At 38.2% G+C, this 20414-nt stretch overlaps 1 protein-coding gene across 6 annotated transcripts in view; it reads left to right on the top strand.

The window, feature by feature from the left end:
* Nucleotides 1–20414, top strand: part of DMD (dystrophin) — a 2476968-nt gene that overhangs the window by 2254764 nt on the left and 201790 nt on the right. The gene's annotated exons all lie outside the window — the stretch shown is intronic.

The raw sequence follows: 20414 nt of genomic DNA, 5'->3' as shown, positions 1-20414 counted from the left end.
GTGTTCATTCTTGATACGTAGCACTCAGCATTTTTCACATAGCAACAACAGAAATGATACTGTTTCCAGGGATCATTTGTGTCAGTCAAAGGAATATAGTTCTTAGAAGCACCTTCTGCAAGATGCTGCATGAAATACAAATTATGATACATTGGGTCGCCATGGAAGAAAGAGGAGAGAGGATGTTGAGTTACTATGATACCTTAACAGTTTCTCATCAGTTGTATAATTGAGTCCAGCTTAAATTTAAGTTTCTATCGTCCACCTCAACAACAATTGAAATTAATTGGATTCATGAAATAGTCTTCAGTACCAACTTAAGTCTTTGAACTTGCTTCTGCCATAGTCTGACTAAAAATGTTAAATGTTTTTCCATTTATCAAGTCTGTTTTTATTCTTCCACTGCCCATCAATTCTTCGTAATTCAGTTCTAAAGCAATAACAGCATTCCTAGATCTTCATTACTACAGTTCTCAAGAAATTTGATTTTATGCCTCAGTTTTGTTAACTCAGAAGAATGGGGGTGAGGGAACTTTTTTGGCTCTTCAAGGAGAGATACATCCTTTAGGAAAATGTGTCTTATTAAATTATACAGACAAGGTATCTCTTAACTTTAAAAATTCTCCTTCAATGTTTTGATCCTGCTTTTTAGTTTTCTTATTTTTAATTTTATCTTATTATTTTTGTTGTATATAGTTATTTAGTCACTCTAAAGTACGTGTTTTAATACCTATTTAAAATCACCCGTTTTCTTAAATAATATATTGATTTGGACATGCACTATGTTGCTTTACATCCACTATATATTTCGTGGAACCATTTTGTTCAAATTCTTCCCAGTCATCTTCTATATCAGTGTCTTCGGCATTACAAATTTCCATTTCTGACTAAGATGTTTGAGACCTGCTACTTTTTCAACCCATTTATAAAACTCTCACTTTATCCAATTCCTTTATGAGCTAAAAGAATGACTCCTTTTGTAGCCAAGATTTTAGGATCACCTGAGAATCCAAGACATCTTTAAGCCATCATTCTCCACATTATTACCTGTTTAGGGCTCATTAAGTGTCTCACACGGGATTCCTAGAGTGCCCCCCTAGTCCCACTGTCCTTTCCCTAAATATGTACCTTCTCCCTGATGTTACACCTACCACAAAAGATCCCAGTACAGTTCTGTGAAGCAGTGAAAATGAATTCGGTCCAAAAAATAAAAAGAAGACAAATTCCAGAAAAGCTGTAATTCCTCCCTGTATACTAGTTTCTTACTGCTCCTTGATGGGATCAGAGAACAGATACTCTCTATTTGTCCTCCTATTTGTCCAGTGCTCTTTCACCAACTTGAAGATCATGGTGGCAGTTTTGGTAGGGGCACAGATCTGGGAATAAGAAACCTTGACTTCGGGGGCTCTGTGATTAGTTGATTGTATGGCCTTGGGCAAGTCACTTAAGCTGTACAAACCTTGGTTTCTTATTTATAAAATAAGGAGTTGGACTAGATGATATCTAAGTTCCTTTGTAGCTGTAGGAATCAATGAGTGTGGCTCATTGCATGGTCTTGTCCAAATTCAAAAACTTTAAGACCTCAGCTTTCTTTTTCAAGAAGTTTATCTTTATTTAAAAAATTCTTTATTTTCATTATTAACACAATATAAATTCTCAGTTTAAAAAAAAAACATAGGAATTCTATTTTTCCACTGTGAATTAGCTTCAGATATGCCCTCTCAACCCACTCCAGTTTCTCCAGATACCCGTTTAAAGAGCTTAAATCTTGGTGTTTAATTTAGGACTATTATTCTTCCGAGTTTAATGGTAAGAAACAGAGAACAGTAGACAGGAAAATTAGTAGAAAGGTGAGTATGGAGACCTTAAAAGCCTCTGAAGTGATCAGTTCCTTGGAATGAGGGATTACCTAATTTCTCAAAGATGTCCCTGAAACTTTACAGAGATCAATTCTCTGTACGATTATAATCTACTTGAAATTAGAGATTGTACAGTTTCTCAAGTATACCCCTAAAATGTTAAGCCATAATATAGGGAGAACGCATGTTCAAGAAATTTACATTTTCAGTAAACAGATTATTAATGTCCTTTGTGATTTATTATTACACATTACTGTTGTCTAAAATACTCTGTTTACACTAAATGACTTTGATGTACAAGGTCCAGTGGACTTCATGCACTTGCAGATGCCATTCGTAATTTGAGATGCCTTATTGGTCCACAAATAACAATAATAGTAAGTTGATAATGACGTTATTTCAACCAGTCCCCATTCGTCCTCTTTCTTATTTGTCCTGACTTCCATTCAAGAGTTTTTAACCACACATTTCCAGCTGCAAAGGCAAGTGTTTTCTCTGGATATTTTTTCATGCTTTATAATGTTTCCTTTTTAATGCTGAGATAAACTGATCATCTAAATAACAAGAGGTTTCTACACTAATAGCACAGTTCCAGTTAGTTGTTGAGTCGTGCATTCATCCTTGAGGTTTTAAGTCATTAACAACGTCTTCTGCTCTAGATTGCAAATCGGATAGTGTTTATGCCTGCATCGTGACACCAGCTTTTCATATGATGCTAAGAAACTTCAAACTACATGTTTGTCTAGTTTATTAGTGCATAGCATACATCATTGTTACAGTCTTCATATTCCCTCTCCCTTGGGGCTTTCCTACCACTGCCAGCATCTCTTTCAGGTTATTTGATTACAGCTTTCATTGCCACTGAAAAAATAATCACCAACAATGTTCAACCTGTTACAACTGCCTTTTCCATTCTCTGCCATTTTGTAGTCTTTTGGCCTACTGTCAAACTCATGAAATTTTCAGTATTATAGCCTTTAACCAGCTGCTGCATTCTGTTAGAATTTCTTTCACCTTTTTATGTTGCATACTCCCATATGGGTAAACCAAGCGGAGCCAAGAGCTGGGACTCTCTTGCTTTCTTAATGAGTTAGAAAATTATTCTTCTGTGTTCTGGACTGTCAAAAGAATTTAGGAATCCCAAACTTGCATGCAGTATGGTTTTTGCATAGATGACATAATAAGAGCATAAGAAATAGCACCCTGGGTCAGACCAACAGGGCAGCTAGCCCAGAACTCTGTCCCAGATGTAGACACCAATGGCTGTGTTGTCAGTCAACCTAGTAATTTTCATTTCAAAAAAATTAGGATGCATCATGACCATTTCTTAGTAATGCACTGTTAAATCAATTGGCATTGAGTATATCCAATGGTTTCTTAAACTTTCCCCATTCTCCACTTCAGTCTTGTTTTAGCAATAATAAGTTCTATAAACTTACTGATTTCTCTATAAACAAAGATATATTTCAGTTTCTCTTTAATCTACATCCTTTAACCTCAAGGGACAGCCCCAATTAAGTGCTATGAAATTCACTGAATACAATTATATTTACCCAGAGTCGACTTTAATCTCACATCCCCTCACTAACTCCTTTTCATTTTCATCTTCCCAGTCTGAGAAATTCTAATCCGTTTTAGGTTTTTAGTCTGTCCTTGAATGAAAGATAAGCATTCCCCTTGATCATCTTAGTTGTTTTTCCCTGGATCTTTTCCAGCTCTGTTGTATCTTCCTTGGGATGTCGTGACTGGAATGGCCCAAACATTGGTTATTAAATTTGTTAGCATCGTCTCTAGTCTCCACTCAGTCATGAAGAAAGTAAATGCTATTCACTGTCTCCCATTGGTGCAGAAATGGAGAAACTAATTGAGGTCATAACCTGTTCTACATATATTAGTTCTAGCTGAAGGTTGGTTTGTGGCTACTTTTCTGTAATACCAGATCAAGTGTTTGACCTTATATTTCTGCCAGCTGACTCTTAGGAAGGATTTGATTTTCAGGCAAGCTGGTCCTTTCCTCCTTCAAAGACGCTGCAGTTGCGAAATATTGGGAGGCATTCACTAATGAAACTTGGGAGTAAACCTGCTGACTCAATCACCAGCAATGCATTTCTTCAGGTTGCCTTTCTAAATATTTCTGAAGTACTTCACAAAAGAGTGAAAAATGGGGTTCTGGGGAACATGCTAACTCTTCAGCTCTTTTTTACATGCAATGCTCAAGAAACAACTCATGTCTAAAGAAGTGTCTGTCTTTTCCTGCTGGTTATTTTGATTGTTGTACACATTGCTGTAGCTGTCTAGTGACCTTGACCTACCCTTCTCTCCATTCTCAATCCCAGGCATGTTTCTACAGCCACCTGTTATATCTGATTTGCTCGCAACTTTCTGGTAGTTTCTGCTTAGCAAAATGAGGTATATAATAAAACCTCCCTGGCTGAAGCTGACTGTCGCTTCAGTCGACATTTCTTATTACTATTTCTGTGTCTGCTGCCAAATTTGCTGGTTGGAATTCTGACTCTCCCATATTCTTATGACTACCATCCCTCTGGCTCTACTGGTACAAGTATTTGACTCTCTGCATGAAATTATGGCTATCCACCTACACTTACCTTTTGGTGTTTGTGTCTTCTTGTATCCTGTTGGTCTATTCACGGTTAAAGTGATGAATCTTGCTCTGAGTTTGAGTACCCTTGCTCTCTCTAGCTCCAGTAGCATCTGAGTTTTTTTTTTTTTCTTTGTTTGCTTTTGGCTGCATTGGGTCTTTGTTGCTGTGTGTGGGCTTTCTCTAGTTGGGGTGAACGGGGGCTTCTCATTGCGGTGGCTTCTCTTGTTGCGGAGCATGGGCTCTAGGTGCTCGGGCTTCAGTAGTTGTGGCACGTGGGCTCAGTAGTTGTGGCGCACGGGCTTAGTTGCTCCGTGGCATATGGGGTCTTCCTGGACCAGGGCTCGAACCCGTGTCCCCTGCCTTGGCAGGCAGATGCGCCACCAGGGAAGTCCCAGCATCTGAGTTTTGACACCACCTCCTTCCATACCATATTGCCTCTATTTCTATTTTCTGGACAGTTCTTCAGATTCCAAATCCCTCCCATATTTAAAGCATATCTTGCCCTCATTCTTGCTCCAGCTCCCTGTTATTTGTGCCAGGAGTTGTTCTGATTCAAGTTTTAGATTAGTTTATTTGTTCCTCTGAATTATTGACTACTATTTCTGTACCTATATTTATATAGAGAGGAAGCAGTAGTTAGCTATGTCTCAGCTTTAACGGCAAATCAATGTGCTAAATATCTGTGTTGGCTAGTTTGCAGTGGAAACATCTTCTGAGAATGAGGTGGGCTCTTATTATAAAGAACACCGGATTATGATATCCAGCTCAGAAAACACTCCCCCATGTCTCATTCCTGATACCTCACTGTTCTAGGAATGATTCTAGTCTTCTGACATTCAGTTGAACATTGGTTGAGATTGGCAGAGGTTTTCTTAGTTTTTCTCAGAATATAATTTTGTGCTGTTTCTGGTAAGATCCTTCACATGTATATTTTCCTTAAAAATATACCTTTTAAATGGACTTAAGGACACGGGGAGGGGGAAGGGGAAGCTGGGACGACGTGAGAGAGTGACATGGACATATATACACTACCAAATGTAAAATAGATAGCTAGTGGGAAGCAGCCACATAGCACAGGGAGATCAGCTCGGTGCTTTGTGACCACCTAGAGGGTTGGGATAGGGAGGGTGGGAGGGAGGCACAAAAGGGAGGGGATATGGGGATATATGTATATATATAGCTGATTCACTTTGTTACAAAGCAGAAACTAACACACCATTGTAAAGCAATTATACTCCAATAAAGATGTTAAAAAAAATTAGCGTTCACTAGGGGAGCCTGGACTGTGGGTTTTACGTTATCATTTCACATCCATAATCCCAGATGCTTCCATAAAAAAATAAAAATAAAAATAAAAATATACCTTTTAGCAGCTGATAAGACCACATGAAATAGCAGAAGTAGTAGTAACTTGACCAAGCAACAGAAGACTTGAAGTCTGGTTCCAACTTTGCTGTTAACTAGCTATTTGACCAAAGATGAATCACTTATATTCTCTGAGCCTCAGTTTCTCCATCTGTCATCCAAGGGGGCTGAATCACATGAGATCACAGGTTATTTCCAGTCCCGACATTCCCTGATTTTATGAATGTTGACTTTGAAACAGAAATTATTCATAACAGTTTTCCAGAGGAATGAAAACGAATCTTCATATCGCCCTTGAGGATTCTTATTGCATCATCAATCTTATCAAGATGGGAAGGACAAATAATATTAAACTTTTTGCTTAGCTGTTTAGCACCGTTGATAATAGGAAGCGGATGTAATAGAGAATCAGCTGTCTAATTTCAGCTGTCAGTCTTTGAGGATACTGGTGAGTATCTCTGGGTAATTAAATTTGTGAAATCGCTGCCAGAAGCCTGGTGCTCTGACTTTTCAAAAGGCTCTGTACACAAAGATAACCCAGAGGTCAGTCTTCTCTGCTGTGCTTTCTCTTCCACAGTTTGATGGTTCCAAAGGTCACATTAGCTGAGTCTCATTAAGCTCTGGAACCACAATGAAGGAATGGTCAGTAACGCATAATTGATGATATAATCATGAAAACAACTCAGTTTAAGATATTAACTGAAAGAGAGTGAAGGAGAGGCCATAGTGTTATACGGGGTGCTGATTCTGGCCTTCGGTTTTGTAGACCTTGTTGGTAGACATGGATGTTGGTATCTTCTGTGTCTCATAAAGTTCACAAAAAAATCTCACAGCCTTCTTTATAGTTTCATAAGCTGGTGCATATAACCTTGACTGAAATAATGGACTTCATGAGGATAGCTGCTGTATCTCTTTTTCTAGCATAGTACTTCACAGATAGCATGTGCTCAGTAGATATTTGAATGAATGAATGAACACCTACTAGCAATTCCACATGCTTTACAGTTTCCTGACTCCTTTTACTTTCAAAAAATCTTCAGGTGTTTGTGTGTCCATTTAGATCTACCACCCAAGTGTGTCTCTTATATCCTGTAGATATCAACTTTAATATTAGAAAGTATGCTTAGTCTTTTACAGAGTTTCTCATGTCTCCTATACTTGGTGCCTAGGGGACCATCCTTAGCCTGAGTGTCTGACTGTTACATACCACATCCTGAGGTCTAGATTCTGTTCTGTCTTTATCTAACAATATGATTTGGAGTATAACTCAGCCCACCTGGGACTGAGTTTTCCCACCAACAGTAAGGAAGTAGAACTAGATAATGCCTGAGATCATTCTGAGCTCTGGCTTTCTTTGTTTCAGTAGAACTGGGGTCTTTTTGTTTTTCCTAAATGCCACTCATGATACTTCTTCTGACTTTGCAGTGGTCAGTAGAGCTTTAAATTGATCAACCACTGTGTTTCACTAAGCATTTGTATACAGGATTTACTTTTGGGGCTGGGACATAGTAGCCACTGAGTCTTAAGAGAATGATATTGATAAGTTTTTATTTTACAGAAAAATTTTTATAACATTCTCTGTTATATGTAATGCTTAAAGGTGGCAGCATATGTACATATACACATATATGCTGCAGCTAAACTATAATGTTGTGTACATGCCAAAAATTCCAATATATTATGCATGTATAGTATTCCCTCTGCCTCATTCGTGGCACTTTTTGGAATGTGATAGTGTTCATAAAATATAGTTAGGTCTGCTTCCCCAAAAAAGAGGAGTAAGTTATTTCAGCTATTGCTTCATTTTCTTTTTCTAACTTTGTTAAGCATTGTACATTCTTCCATAGTCATGTGGTAGAAAAGAACATGGGCTGTGGCCTCAGATAAACCTTCATTTGAAACCCAGCTTTATCATATTGTGACTCTGTGAATACTTAACGTCACACCCATTCTACTTTCTGGCATACAGGGAATATGAATTAACTTTACTTCTCTTCTCTGAAATTGAACTGAAGCCTAATTGACGTCTAATAAATACCGAGTGTTGGGTCTTTAAGAAAACACTCTTACAGATATATCCAGTATTAGCTACATGTTTAGAATATTTTCTAGAACACAAATATGTCCTTGATCAAATTAGTTTATTTTCATTCTAGGAGTTCCCATATAATTTGGGGTATCTGTAAATTCCCAAACATTCCTGAGCCTCTCCTAGGCTCCTCTAATTGCTTCTTATCCTGCCCCCCTGGGAAGCAGCATCCTGTTGCCTTCACAAAGGTCAGCAGCAACCCAGACAGCATTTGAAAATAACTTAATAACCCTGAACTGCCTCACCCCTTTGGATAATTTCCTTAGAGCATTAGTCCTTTGAACATTGACCTGGTTGCAGAAAATGTCCCTTTCTCAGCGGGAAAACTCCAAATCCCGTTCAGTCTTCCCCCCCCCCCCCCTCATTTCAGAGGATAGGGTGGGGAGGGTAGAGGGTAGGGAGAAGGAATTAGATGCTTCTTTCTGGAAGATTGTTAGCGCGCACACACACATATAATTTCTTTTAAACAATAAACTGAGTGCGTTGTATAAATCAGTGCCGTCACATTGCAAAATTTTTAAATCCTTGCACAAGATAGAAAAAGAAAAACAAACCCATCTCTGCTTTCAGCAGTCTGTAAAGCTCCTAAGAACAGGTCCTATATGAGGCTTAGCCCACTGTCAACATTCAGCAAATGATCACGTCTTCTTTGATATCATTAACTCCCAGGTGGATGAAACAGAGAAGCTTCCCTGCTCCCCCTGAAACTTTCAGTTGCTTTTTCTGTTTTCCTTTCTCAGCTTATCCACATCCATCTTGGTCCCCAAAGCTATTGCAAGGCAGATAGTGCAAAGAGTAATTTTTAACTTGCTTCTTTGTTGTTTTAGAAGGAACTTTTTGTTGTGGTTTTGTTTCCTTTTGGTTTGGTCACTTCTTCTCGGTCTTGTGCTTTATACCAAGGGAGTATCTCGTAGTTACGGTCCGTATAACCTCCTAGACAGGATGAAAAGCAAAGTTTAATGTGTGCCTACTAAGTGCTAAGTGATAAGACTAGCTGTATCTTCCCATTTATCAGGATTAGCACCACCAGTTAGTATCTAATAAAGAAGAAAAAGCTGAGGCCCAGAGAGACTGGTGGCTTTCCCAAGTCACAGTAATAGTGACCCGCTCTGTGCCTTTTCCCACCAGCCCTGTGACCTCAGTTGGCTTTGGCTCACCTCACGCCCACCCTAGGACCTCCACAATCACTACCCTTACCCCCTACACGCACACTCTAGTGGGTCAAAGTTGCTTGGAGCTCCCCACCTGGGAGGGAGTTAGTTGCCTACCCCCGGAGCGCAGGGGCCAGCTTAGACAGGGTTCTCGAGGATGCAAGTAGGGACGCATTTGGTAGTGGAGATACTGAGAGTTGGGAGAACAAAAATGAATAAATGGGTAGAGAATTGAGATTTCAAATAATAATAACAGTAATACTTTTTACCTGTTGCTCCCAACTCTTTCAACTTCCTAGTATTGTTGGTTGAAAACTGGCTCTTAGTGTAACCAAGTGTGGCCAGTCCTCCGCTGTGGGACTGCTGTCTTGGGAGTCACCAACACTATCCTCTTGGTCCTTCCCCACATTGCTGGTGTTTCTTCCCTCGGCTTACCTACCCAGTCAACTTCTGCCACTGTGCTCTTGCCGAGACCTAAGTCTCTCTTTACTGCTTTTGGCAATAAAGGGCAACAGAAAATAAAATGAAACAAAAAGCTGGCCAGCCCTGATGTAGGCACTTGCCTGCCTCTGTGGAAGCTGAGAAAGCAGAGGATTTCTGAGTCACATCCTGCCACTTCCCATCAGGGCTTCGCTAAGGTGAGAGTTTGGCAAGACCAGTAACCTAATAGATGCCGCAGCATGTGTTTCTCCTCATACTCCCGATTCCAAGCCTTTTTGAAGGGTAAGACGTGGTCAACTCAGGTGGACTAGGGCAGCTCTTCAGCAGCCTTTGTGACACTAGAGCTTTTCCTTGAATTTGATACTGTCCCCTCCTTCAGGTAACAAATAAAGTTTCATCTTTTCCATAAATCTCAGGCCTATGGTTCTAGCCTTACGAGGCAAACGCATATGGCCTATGGCCATAAGTCATGACTTCCCTAGACATTGAGCATTGGGTAACCCCATGTATTACGTGTAGAAAAATCTCATCTTACTGTAGAATGATCTCTCTCTTTTTTTATTATTGTAACTATGTGGTGGCAAAGAAGAATTTCTTACACTTTCTCTTGTAATGACTTAAAGTCACCAAACCACTTTGGGCAATTAATATGTTTTTGAGGATAAAGAATAACTTGTATTTCCTGAAGATTAAGAAAAATGTCTATCTGAATGTATAGAGTTACCCTGAATTAATCTATGAATCTAAGTGCTTTATCAAATAAAAGGCCAGAGTGATTATTTTTCCTCACTCTTACTTATATCAGTGCTACAAACTTTTCTGCCAAAAAAACCATCAAATAGAGAAGAATGAATGCTTCTTAGATGGAGCAGGAGGGGCCAAGCATAGCTATAGCAAAAGTTCAAGGTATAAGTATCTTTATAGCTAAAATTTGAAGAAAACTTGTGAACATTTTACATACGTGCCTGTATGTGTGTGTGTGTACATACATATATATGTATGTGTGTAAACACACACATACAGAGAGAGAGAGAAGGGGGCAGGGGGAAGGAGAGGGAGAGAGGGAGGTGGAGGAGAAAAGTGTATTAACAGCAGGCCTGTGATTCATTCCCTGGGGGTTGAGGGGAAAGAATGACCTCAACTCAAAAGACCACCTTACAAACACACTAATGACCTCCCAGACCTTCTTGTTAATCTTGTTAATGGCATTTAACTAGCAGAAAGATACCTGAAAGTCCCTATCTATAAAATGTTTTTAGCAGGATATACCTGGTTTGGCTACTTTACTTATTGTAAATAAACCTGGAATTTATGGATTTATGAGTTATGACTGGATGGAAAACAGGGCATAGTCACGTGAGCATTTTCCTATTATTGTCATTAACAGATTATAAAATGGAAACCTTTGGAGACTAAAATGGCTTCCTTTCAATATCACTGTTTATGCATAAATGTTTTGAAAACTTTTCTGTTAATAGAAACCAGAACATATCATAATGTGAAAGAATAGGGATATTTGGGGGTAGTGTATCTGATTATTTCAGGTTCCTCCAGGCAAAGAATGTTTTATGTGCCTGGTGTTTCCCTATAATCCTTTGTATCATTAGTAAAGATCGGAACAAGATAAAATCTATGATTTATGTGAGTCCAGTTCTAAATTCAACCCTTTATACTTATACAGTGTGTACTTGTTTTAATTTAAAAATTCTCTTTGCAGTGAGAAAAAGGAAAGAAAAAGCAGAATGAATGGGTCCATGTGTTTTCCCTTATCATGTTGTCCCCAGTTCTAGGAAATCACAGGTCTAAGAAAAGGTCAGGGTCAAAACTAGTGAGGGATATAACACTTATACATTTCTATATTGAAAATTATATAAATGACATTTAATTTTTTAAAAAGTTACCTTAGAATCATTCTTTCAGATAACAAGGACCTCTGTAACAACCTTGAAGTCCTAAGTCATCTTTGCTGTTTAACTCTTGAAATATTTTTGTTAATTTTCAGATCACTTGTCTCCCCAATTAAGCTGTAAACTCCTTGATGACCTGTGTGCATTATGCATCTTTGCACCATTCTTAGCACTTTATTATCTCAGACATAAGAAATTGAGAATAAATACTTAAAAAATTTGTTTTGTTTGATTCTGAGGATTAAACACATCCTTGAGAACTTAGCTCTGATCCTAATAGGCATTCTTATAAAGGAACAGATAATAACAGATTAGAGGTGTTCCATATAATGTTTTTATTCTATGTAATCTAACTGGAATTACAGTTGATTACATTATATTTTGGAAACAATTTCAACCATCAGTTCATTCATTTTTCTGTGTTTCAGTTGGTTGAGAGCAGAGAGAAATACTTAATGGGGTTGGATGCCTGGTTGGACTGTCTATAAACTGAAAATCTTCAAAAGTTGCTGTTTTAGAGAAAGCATTTTTAAGTGAATGTATTCCTTTAGCAGCTCCTTTGCCAAAACTGTTGTGAGGATATCTTAGGAAAATGCCTTCGAATTCTATTTCTGTCAAAACACACAGGCTATCTCAGGAGCTAAGGTTGTTTGGTGAGTGCATGTAAGCTTATGTCTTAATAGTAAAAGATTTTGAAAGAGGTTGGGATGAGGTAGGTGGTAGAATCTAAGAGAGACATTACGGCAGAGCCATAGTGGCATCCAGTGGGGAAGAAAAGACCTCAAGTATGGAATTCAATTATATTCAACCAGTCCTTGCCATTTGCTGATAAATACTAGATGTCATTTATCAAGCACATAGAAAATAGATTAATTGCATAAACGTCAATGTTGATAGAGTTTTGTTTTGTTTGTGGTTGTTTTGGTAGGGGCGGAAGTCATCGCATGATATCTTTTTAAATAGACTTTATTGTCAAGGAACTTAGAGTTGTTTATCTAACTTGTATTTCATATATGCATCCGCCAGGCCATTTCTTTTTACTGTAAGCACTGCAGAGTAGCAAAAGTCATCCTTACTCTGCTCAGCTTCGTTCATCATCAACAAAATTGCCAATTATATTCCAAGTCCTTGAATGCATTGCTTGAGGAGAAGATGTATAAGCTGAAAGGAAGCAGTGTTGAGGTAGAAGTTTGATCTTTCTATACCGGCTGGTAGATTCAAAGCGTACTAATCTTGTTTTGAGTTGTGAACTGGAAAAAATTAATATAGAAGGGTGGAGAAAACATGTTCAAACTACAAAGTCATTTTTCCTGAGAAGTTATCTGACTGTAACTGTAACTATAGCTCAGGGTGTATCAGAAGGCTCAGTTGTGGAACATTTCTTTAAAATTAAAACCTAAAAATCCTGATGTCTAATGGAATGTATAAAAATGGCTGTGTCTGAAGGATCTGGGATAAGCAGAAGAATACTGAATAATATCATCTGGCAATTCGAGCCATACCTTTACAATAGTTGCTGTGGCCCAAAAAACATAGAATTAATACAATAAAACACTGGGAAAAAATAAACAAAATATTTGAAATTACAAACACTGAATAAAAAGTGGGGGAAAATAATCCCCAGCAAATCAATATTGCTTGGGGAAGCATGAATCCCAGACCAGCAATATTTTTATCCAAATAACGTCTAGTTCTGTAGTGAACAAAAACCTTTATCACCAAGTTTTATAAACAGCAGAGTGAAGAAAAGTGTACTTAGGATTACTGGATATAATTCTCGAAGATTGGTAACTTTATTCAGAGTTTCATGCTCGACTATACCAACTTCTACTGAATTTATTCATAGTACTCTGTCAGTTGAGGATTCCTTTTTGCTTCTCCTTGCCTAAATATATGTATTACAAACTAAAAATAGAGGCATGGTAAATGATTACAAAGATTATTAATAGCGGTGGCTGTAGTGAGTAGATTATTGTTCTTGTATAGATTAATAATACACCTGAGGAACTCTGTGGGAAATTTAATTTGGGATATAAAACACCAAAGTAAGACAGAGATGTAGTAATAAATCGATATGAGATTATATTTAGGCACAAGTGTCTAAAGGTATAAATTCTATAGATGTTATGAAATAGCACGTATGCCCTTACATAATTGCACTGCACTTTGAACTTCATTATTCTGGGAAATAAGGGGAGTGATCCTGAGCACAGTAGTGTCACGTCTGCTTATAAGCCAATCAGAAAATATACAAGCCACTCTTAAGTGTATAATATAAACTAAAAAGGTATAATTTAATCCCGTTATCTTTAAATTTGAAAACTAATTTAAAATAAACCCTAATTGGGCAATTCTTGATACTTTGAGCACTGCAGTAAATTTATTTTTCCAGTTTCCAAGTTTCACGCATCCTTTACAAAGAAAGACAATCCTTTAAATGCCGTAGTGCCTGGGCCTTCCTCCGACTGTCTTTCTACGATAGTTCAAATCATACAACCATGAGTAACAACAAAAACGAAAAGCATTTTGGCAGACAACACGCTTTGTTTGCTTGTTTCAATGTTCACAATGTAAAGTACACTTACTGCCAAACCTTACTTTCAATTCTATTACAAATTAGCAAAATATATCTGATTTGTAAATAAGAAGGCTCTTGAAGTTAAGCCCTGAATACACTTTTCTGCAACCCCAAAGAGGAAAACTTTTGAAACACAAACACTAATCTTTCTCAGTGTCCCAAGTAAAGTTTCATGGAGGTGTTTTGCTTTTGTTATGTTTTACACTGGTGCCTTGTTATAGTATAGTTTGAGACCAGACTAGATTGGCAGGACATAATTGACTGCTATGCAAATATACTTGGTGGAACATGTGGAAAAGGGGTGAAGAAATAGGAAGGGCCAGAGTGGAAACAGAGAGACCAGCTAGGTGTGTGGAAAGCACTGGTGGTAGATTAGATCTGGAAAATGGTAGCAGTGGAACTCTTGAGAAGTGGTTGGGATATATACTGGAAACAATCAGCAGCTCTTGCTGATGCACTGGAGGTCAGGAGTAAGGGAACGAAGGCAATGCAGATGTCTCCTGGGCTTTTGGCTGGAACAGGTACCTGAAGATCAACAAGTTTGGTAGGGAAAACAAGAGATCTGTCTTAGACACCACTGGCAGCACCAAGGGGAGACTTGGAGAACTTTTGGTCTCAGTAATGCCCACCGGCCACTCTTTACCCCCACCAACAACAGGCAAACATATGATCTGAGGAAAAGAATAAGCTTGTCAACTAGATAGCCACTCTTCTATATAGAAATCCTGGAAATGCCTGGGTTTAAACATGTAAAGTTTGAAGCACCTATTGGATACCTAAGCGTGCAGCTGAAAAGTATGAATCTGAAGCTCAAGGAAGAGGTCAGGCCAAGGGCTATAAGTTTTGGAGTCATCAACATATGTATGGTTCTTAGAGTCATGGGATGGGATGTCATACATTGGGATGAGAGAGAAAACCCTAGGACTTCTCAATGTTAAACCTGTTTCTGCTCTGCCCAATGCAGATGTGTTCATTAGTAGATTTGCTAAATTGATTAACCAAACTATATTTACTGGGGGCTACTGTGCCGGATACTGTATTAGACACCAGAAATCTGGTAATGAGCAATACAGGCATAGCCCCTGCTCTCCTGGAACTCCTAGTGGAGGACATAGACATGGAACATATAGGACTTGGGGCCTAAAATGATCCAGGGAGGCAGGTAGTTGCTATTAACTATTCTAGCATATTTTAAATTGGCAAATTTTTTCCAAGACTTAAAACTGATTATTCGAAATGTTTAATGCTTCTAGTAGAATGGAAACAACCTTCAAAAAGGAATTAAGCCCATGAAAAGATGTTCAACATTTAGTCATTAGAGAAATGTAAATCAAAACCACAATGAGATAGCACTTTGCACTCAATAGGATGGCTATTGTCAAAAAAAACAAAAAACAAAAAAAAGGAAAACAAGAAGTGCTCATGATGATGTGGAGAAATTGGAAGTTGCTGGTCAGAATGTAAAATGGTGCAGGCACTGTGGAAAACAGTTTAGTAGGTCCACAGAAAGTTAAACGTAGAATTTCCCTGTGAGCCACCAATTGCACTTCTAGGTATATACCCAACAGAATTGAAAACAGCAACTCATACAGATACTTGTATGCTAATGTTCATAGCAGCACCATTCAGAATAGCCCAAAGGTGGGAAACAACCCAGAAGTCCATCAACAGACGACCAGAGAAAAAAATGTGATAATAGATACAATGGAATATTATTCAGCCTTATAAAGGCATGAGATTCTGATACATCCTATAACATGGATGAACCTTGAAAACATTACGTTAAGTGAAATAAGCCAGACACAAAAGGACAAATATTGTATGATTCCACTCATATAAGGTACATACCATTGTCAAATTCATTGAGATAGAAAATAGATTAGTAGTTGCCTGCTTAGGAAGTGGGTGAAGAGGAAAGGGGAGTTATAGTTTAATGGATACAGGGTTACTGTTTGGAATGATAGAATGATGAAAAGTTCTAGAAATGGATAGCAGTGATGGTTGTACAAAATTGTGAAAGTACTTAATGCTACTGAATTGTCCACTTAAAATGGTTAATATGATAAATTTCATGTTATGTATATTTTACCACAATTTTAAAAATTGCCCCCAAAATAAATGGAGTAATAAATTTGCAAAAGATTCAAATAAAATAGCTAAAATACTTATCTTTGTTTTTATTTTAATTCTATATTAAAGATCTATATAAGACTATAAAAACATATATAAACAAGGTGCAAGAAGTAGAGAGCGTTGTCTTAAGCATCCAAGAATTTTCCCTGTGCTTTTGAAATCGGTTGTGCTATTACTTCCTTGAATTGGTCTGTAACATAAGAGTACAATACTATTGCAGATTAATTGGTGTATTTGTGAACTGTTCTGAAATGCTAAAATGAAAGCATAAAACTACGAAATGCGTTATTATTCATTAAGGAGGCATAGTTTATAAGGGTGTCTCTGATCATTGTTGAAGCATAAGTGGCCAATTTCACCCATAATTAGCCAATTTAGTATGAAGTTATTTTTTACTTAGTATATTTTGTTTAACCTCAGTTATATTTGTAAAAACAGAAACTGCTATTTATTACTGCTTTCAAAATTTGACACAAATGTTAAAATGTTGTTTAATGCATTTAAGAAATGGTTGGGGACTTCCCTGGTGGTGCAGTGGTTAAGAATCCGCCTGCTGATGCAGGGGACACAGGTTCGAGCTCTGGTCCGGGAAGATTTCACATGCCGCAGAGCAACTAAGCCCGTGCGGCACAACTACTGAGCCTGCACTCTAGAGCCCGGGAGCCACAACTACTGAGTGTGCGCTCTAGAGCCCATGAGCCACAACTACTGAAGCTTGCGTGCCTAGAGCCTGTGCTCTGCAACAAGAGAAGCCACTGCAATGAGAAGCCCTGCACACTACAATGAATAGTAGCCCCCATTCACCGCAACTAGAGAAAGCCCAAGCACAGCAACAAAGACCCAACACAGCCAAAAATAAGTAAATAAATAATTTTTAAAAAAGAAATGGTTAGATTCTCCTTGCCTAAGAAAAACCTCAGGTAGTTATTTAAAGATATGCTCTTGACTGATTCATTCATTCATTCATTCAATAAATATTTATTTACCATAGTATACGTGGTAGATGTAGAGGATAGCTTTGTGTAAGTAATACCCATGCTATCTTCAAAGTATAGCCAGAGAGAAGATAATGGAGTTGAGATACTAAGTGTGAATAAGTACAGTAAGTCCCCTACATACGAACGAGTTCTGTTCCAAGAGCGCGTTCGTAAGTTCAATTTGCTCGTAAGTCCAACAAAGTTAGACTAGGTACCCAACTAACACAATCGGCTATATAGTACTGTACTGTAATAGGTTTATAATACTTTTCACACAAATAATACATAAAAAACAAACAGAAAAAATAAAGAAACCATTTTTAATCTTACATACAGTATCTTGAAAAGTACAGTAGTACAGTACAAGAGCTGGTGCTTCTTAGCAGTACCAGTTACATCACCGCTGCTTTTACACTTGCTTCCAGACATCCTGGGCTTGAAATAAAGATACTTTACTACTGTGCTCTATACAGTACCCTACAGTAAAGTACACAAAAGCACAACCACTTGTAGAGGATGCACGCACTTGACAATGTACACCAGACACATGAACTAACTTATGTGATTGGACATGCGAACGCACGTTCACATCTTTGAAAGTTCACAACTTGAAGGTTTGTATGTAGGGGACTTACTGTATTAACACTGAAAAGAGGGAAGTTAATGTGTCAAGGCACTTCAGCAGAAGGGAACTGGTCCAATATAAGGAATTAGAATGACAGTGTGACTATTGTTGGAGGGGGTGGAGAGAAAACTTGAAAAGCTCTCTGGCTGATGCAGTTGGATGGGGGACCACATGGATGTAAATATTTGAAGTTTACTGATGAAATCCAGGTGAGAGATGATGGTACTTGGACCATGATAATGGTGGGTTGGAGATGTTGAAAAGCAGAGAGATTTGAGAGAAATTTAGGAGGTAAAAATCCTTAGGGCTCGAGGATAGATAACATGGGCAGGGGTTGCAAAGAAGAAAAACATGTCAAGGGGTCACACCTAGATTTCTGGGCAACGGACAGTTGATGATACTTTATAGTGAGATAGGGAACGCTGAACAAAGACCAGATTTGGGGTGGCAATTTGACTGTTGACATTTGAGTTTGAGGTGATTTGTTACATCCAAGAAGCACTGCCAGGTAGACAGGTAATATGTGTCTAGAGTTCAAAAGAGAAGTAGGTGGGTCTTGGTTGAAGTTATTAATTTAGATTGCATTTGGATATAACTGGTAACTGAAACCATGGGTGTGAGTGAGATTCTAATGCTAAATTTTGGAAGGACAATTTTTAAAGCTGTTTACTTTTTGAAGGGCAGTTGCAGTATTAAAAACAAATTTTTTAAAAACAATAGAATAAAATAATTTAAAAGCCTGGAAAAATATACATCAAAGTTATCATAATAATTGTAGTGTAAGGGAGGGGGCATCAAAGGGGACCTGAGTTTCATCTTCAGTGTTTTATTCTGTTTAAACAGAAGCTTTATGCAATGACCAAGTGTTAACCATTACTAATTCTGGGCAGTGGGAGAAAATATTCTTGTTACTTTGTATTCTGGACCTTTTTTATTTCCTAAAACTCTTAATCTAAAACATTTAAAAAATACATCATTATAAGCAAGTGGAATGTCACTAGCCCATTAAATACTTTGTACCAACTTGATTGCCTAGCACAGCTTACTTCTGTGAATAAACTCTTCAATTCTTAGTTCTTTATACTTGATCAGCATAATTGCACCACAGTTATTTAATCTGACAAATATCTGTTTTCTAGACACCAAAGTAATACTGGAAAACTATTACATTTGTATTAAAACTGAAGAATTTTTTTCACTTTTTTCCTTTTCAGTTTATGTAATTTCTATTACCCTGTCTTCAAGTTCACTGGTTCTTTCCTTGACTGTGTCAAATCTACAGATGAGTCCATTTAAGGCATTCTTTATTTTTGTTACTGTGTTTTTGATTTCTAGCATTTCCATGTGATTCATTCTTCAGTTCCCATCTCTGCTGAAATTACCTATTTGATTTTGCATACTGTCTTCCTTTTCCATTAGTGCTTTTAACATATTGATAATGGTTATTTTAAATCTCCTGTCTGATAGTTGCAGCATCTGAAATATATCTGAGCCTGGTCCTGATGATTGCTTTGTCTCTTTAGACTGTGATTTTTCTTTTTTAAGTCATGCCTTGTATTTTTTTTTGGGTGAAAGCCAGATATCTTGTATAGAGTAGTAGATACTGAGGTAAATAGACTTTTATTGTGGTGATTTATCTTAATCTGGTTGGGAGGTGGACTGTGTTTGAAGTGTTGCTATGGTTATTGTTGAGATACGTTGTTACTATGGGCACCAGAGCCTTCAAATTCCTCTGGTAACCCTGTTTTATTACTGGAGGCTTGTTAGTGTGGTGATGGAGCGTGGGGCAGGGGCATTCTCTAATGTTCTGATTAATACACAGTTGGCCTGGATCTTAGGGGTGTGGCCTCCTCCAGGGGAAGAACTTCCTCAACCTCCCATTCCCCTCCTCTGGCTGCAGTGAGTGTCCACCATCGCTCTCAGTCTATGGTTCTGAGGCCCTTTCCTCTGCAGATTAAGGCTTTATTTTCCTTTCTTTTCTCTTTTCACCTAAGTGAAATGAGAGGGGTCTAGATGTAGGTGGTATTCCCTTACCTCAGCTGTCATGATGTTTCACCAGTGCCCTCAAGTGATGTCCTTCCCTCTGCTGATTAAGCCTTTCCTTCCTTAAGGGAGAAGAGTTTGGGCAGGTTCACAGTGGCTGGCTGCTGTGACCTTTCCCCAGTCAGCACCACTCAGGGTAGAGGGCTTTCTCCAGATTCTCCCCATGCCCTTTTCCTGTGAGAGCCTGGTTCAGTTCCTAGAGGAAGAAACCTGCAAAAAGTCGGGAACCCCGCTATGACTATGGCCCCAGGAGCTTCACACTCTCACACTCTCACATGGCCTCCAGGAATTTAATCTCCCTACCAGTTTATATAGCATCTGGTGGCTTCTGCCCCAGGTATCCAAATGTTCAGGCCCTGTGTCTTACTGAAGATGACTCTCTTCAGATTTCAGGGTGGTTTGTTTGTCCTATGACCTCATTTCTCTGATAGGTTGATGAAAAGTCATTAATTTACCTATCCAACTTTTTTCTTGTTGTCAGTATGGGAGCTACCTCTTTGTAGCTCTCTACATCTCTCAGTTGAAACTCGAAGTCTGATCAAGATTTTGGAAAATTAATATTTCTAAGTTTTCCCTCTTATAACGAACATAATAAATGCTTACTGTGGAAAACACAGAAAAGGATAAAGAAAAAAATTTTGAAT

This window comes from Balaenoptera ricei, chromosome X (assembly GCF_028023285.1).
Source record: "Balaenoptera ricei isolate mBalRic1 chromosome X, mBalRic1.hap2, whole genome shotgun sequence".
In the NCBI taxonomy this organism is placed as follows: Eukaryota; Metazoa; Chordata; class Mammalia; order Artiodactyla; family Balaenopteridae; genus Balaenoptera; species Balaenoptera ricei.
The sequence above is the reverse complement of the archived record's forward strand: the minus strand, read 5'-3'. Positions and strand labels throughout refer to the sequence as shown.